Source organism: Borostomias antarcticus (genome assembly GCF_949987555.1).
Source record: "Borostomias antarcticus genome assembly, contig: scaffold_123, whole genome shotgun sequence".
Taxonomy (NCBI): Eukaryota; Metazoa; Chordata; class Actinopteri; order Stomiiformes; family Stomiidae; genus Borostomias; species Borostomias antarcticus.
In genome coordinates this window covers 1-4,019 of record NW_028176338.1, presented here as the reverse complement: position 1 = coordinate 4,019, position 4,019 = coordinate 1, and positions in this window count along the sequence as shown.

The following is a 4,019-nucleotide window of genomic DNA, read 5'->3' as shown; positions in this document are numbered from 1 at the left end:
TCCAGCTAAACTCTGAGCAACTCTGACATTATCAAATTCATCACATTCCTGGATTAAACAGCTCCAGTAGAGATATTCTACTATAACCAGAGGGCATTACAATATCAAAACTAGATCTATTGACTGCATGACCTGTTAGTCTCTGGCTACCCCTCGTCCGCTGTGTGCTCAAGGAGTCTTGGTGCACGACCCTCTCTCTCCAAACTCATTGATTATGTTGAGTCGCTGCGCTCCCCATGCAGTCTGCCACATAATTAGGGGTAGGATCAGTAGGCTACATGTAGGCTACATCCTCTCCCCCTGTCTGTAAAGCATATTGTGTTGTCTTTGTATATGAAATGAGCTATAATGATTTAAGTGATCTGACTAATAATCAGTTATTGCAGTGGTATTGAAGTAGGCAGAAACTTCACCTTTTTGTTGTTTTCCATATACTCAGTTTAGGCCACAGTGAACTCTGATAACCTTTTGCCTAGGCCATACACAGTCTGAGGGCAGAGAAGGTCAAGGAAGGTTCTCTGCTGACCAGTTCTTCTGTAAGAGTAAACAGCAGCTGCTAGAACTGGGTAATCAGACATCGGAGACATCTAGAATGTCTGGTCCCCTAGCAACGGTCTAATCTTGACCTGGCTGATCGACAAATGACTAGATCACTGTACCATTGCAGCCTATCACCATAATCTGAGATGTCACATGACGCCCCCCTGGTAGAGTGTATTTAAGAACCGCCGGGCTGCTTAGCCGAGGGCAGCTTAGCTTAGCTTCTTAGCCTCCTAGCCTTGTAACCTGTTAACATGCTAGCTTGCTAGCCCCTTAAGCCGCTCAACAGCTGTACCATAATACTGCATTCTTAATGCTACATTCTTCTCTAATTTCCTGGCTTCTACTTCCACTTCTCCTTCGACAACAACTCGATATTGTAACAATTGGCATAACAATGTTATAATTGTACTTAGTTATTGTATCTGGGCTATTGTTTTGTAACACTATATGCTTATTGATTAATAAACCCACGTGATTCATGGCTTCAGGTAATCCAACTGTCTGTTAAGATCTGTATACATAGGATATACATCAGTATTCTGCTCGATTCCTTTATATGACCACAACGGACAGATGTTGAACCCAGAACAGTAAGGTTATTAGCAAACATTTTCATCAGCAATCAGTACATTAACAAAGTGTGTTTGCATTGGATAAACACATTGTCAGACGAATAAAGTCTAGAAAAGGGTAACTTCACTCCTGAGTCTTAGTAGCTTTGCTTTCTGTATAATTAACTGCTAACTGTGAGAAAGATGACATTTATTCTACAAACAAACACTGCTACACTAGTGGTGAAAAGGAGGAATGTCAGCTGTATTGTCTTCCTCTCTCAGACTGAATTATAAACAGACTGACTCCTTCTGGAGCTAGGAGAGAGAGGAGAGACAGAGAGAGGAGGAGCAGAGAGAAGAGAGAGAGAGAGAGGAGGAGCAGAGAAGAGGAGAGAGAGAAGAGGAGAGAGAGAAGAGGAGGAGCAGAGAGAAGAGAGAGAGAGAGGAGGAGCAGAGAAGAGGAGAGAGAGGAGGAATAGAGAGAAGAGGAGAGAGGGGAGGAGCAGAGAAGAGGAGAGAGAGAGGAGGAACAGAGAGAAGAGGAGAGAGAGAAGAGGAGAGAGAGAAGAGGAGGAGCAGAGAGAAGAGAGAGAGGAGGAGCAGAGAAGAGGAGAGAGAGGAGGAATAGAGAGAAGAGGAGAGAGGGGAGGAGCAGAGAAGAGGAGAGAGAGAAGAGGAGAGAGAGAAGAGGAGGAGCAGAGAGAAGAGAGAGAGAGAGGAGGAGCAGAGAAGAGGAGAGAGAGGAGGAATAGAGAGAAGAGGAGAGAGAGGAGGAGCAGAGAACAGGAGAGAGAGGAGGGACAGAGAGAAGAGGAGAGAGAGAAGAGGAGAGAGAGAAGAGGAGGAGCAGAGAGAAGAGAGAGAGGAGGAGCAGAGAAGAGGAGAGAGAGGAGGAATAGAGAGAAGAGGAGAGAGGGGAGGAACAGAGAAGAGGAGAGAGAGAGGAGGAATAGAGAGAAGAGGAGAGAGAGGAGGAGCAGAGAAGAGGAGAGAGAGGAGGGACAGAGAGAAGAGGAGAGAGAGAAGAGGAGAGAGAGAAGAGGAGGAACAGAGAGGAGAGGAGAGAGAGAGAGAGAAGAGGAGAGAGAGAGGAGGAACAGAGAGGAGAGGAGAGAGAGAGAGAGGAGGAGAGAGAGAAGAGGAGAGAGAGGAGGAACAGAGACTTTGACTTTTGATGCTCTTTAATGAGACATCCTTACAAAACACTAAACCCACCCCCCCCCCCCACACCCACACACAGTAGCACAGAACGGCATCAGCTCACATCAAACATCAAGCCCATCTGCCCCCACGGTACAAATTGCCACCCCCAGACCCCACACCCTCTCAAACTCAGCCACATTGTTATTGATCACAAAATAGGTGTATTCTACCCTAAGAAGCAGAGACCCTCCCCCTAACCACCTGGACTGGGTCCGTGGCCCCGCCCCTCTCACCTTATTCCTCCCTGTCATCCAAATGGACAACTGAGCTCACCCAAACACAACATTGAGCAAAACACACTTTGCCCTCCTCCTGCACGTGTACTGTGGGCCCAAAACAAACAGTTCCTTAGAAAACACAAACCCCAACCTCACACGAGGGCTGTAACAGCACAAACAGAGGAACAAGACGTGCACAAACAGAAAACACATGAACCACCGTCTCCACCTCACCACAGTATGGGCCCCCCTCCCCCACCCCGGGGTCAAGCCCGGCCAGAAAGCGCTCGGTCATCAGGGCCCTGTGCACCACTCTCCACTGCAAGTCCCCTGTCCTTTTAGGGATGGGGGGCTTATACAGCACCCGCCACCTGAACCTCACACTGCTCCCCCCACCTAGAACCCCCTGCCACTGGTGGAACCCAACCCCCTGCAAGACCCCGACGTTCCTCGCCTTCACACATGCCTCATACAGAGCCCTCCCCCTCACCTGTCTGAGGTCACCAGGGTCATACAGAGCCCTCCCCCTCACCTGTCTGAGGTCACCAGGGTCATACAGAGCCCTCCCCCTCACCTGTCTGAGGTCACCAGGGTCATACAGAGCCCTCCCCCTCACCTGTCTGAGGTCACCAGGGTCATACAGAGCCCTCCCCCTCACCTGTCTGAGGTCACCAGGGTCATACAGAGCCCTCCCCCTCACCTGTCTGAGGTCACCAGGGTCATACAGAGCCCTCCCCCTCACCTGTCTGAGGTCACCAGGGTCATACAGAGCCCTCCCCCTCACCTGTCTGAGGTCACCCAGGCTCAGAGTCCTGAAGGTCAGCAGCTCCCACTCTCCTGCCCGTCTCCAGAGTCCACGGCCCAATCCCAAACCACCCCCTACCCACTCGCACTCCACCACAAGTGTCCCTCCAAATGAAGTGTCACTCGCAGCTGTGGAGGGCACTCTCAGTCGAGGGGGAGGGGATATAAATGGAAAGCCAAATGTGGGATGGACTCCCACACTCCACCGGAACCGACCGGGACAAGGCCGTCACCATGGCATGTTTAGGTGATTTATTGGAAAAATGTTTAGGATTTATAATACAAATATAAATCACTATAATTAAATCCATGTATGATGAGAAATGGTCAAAAGTCCAAACGGAAATATGTTTTTTCAAATGAACTCTAACTAAATTAATACTATAATCAATCAATCAATCAATCAAAGCTTTATTTGTGTAGCGCATTTCATACCCAGAGGCAACACAATGCGCTTTACAGAGAACAAGGGAGGTGGGCATACGACCCACCCCTACATTACACTGTCCCGAGACAAATAGCCTACATAAATCAATTAATAACTTACTCCTATGCCTCTTTGGCAGCATTCCTTCTTTTGTGAAGGCCATTTGCATATCGCAGCCTAATGGAAAGGAATATATGATGTAGGCTACATTTGACGTAGACCTAGGCCTATTTAGATTTATTTTATGTCGGCAATGAATACAGGCTTTTA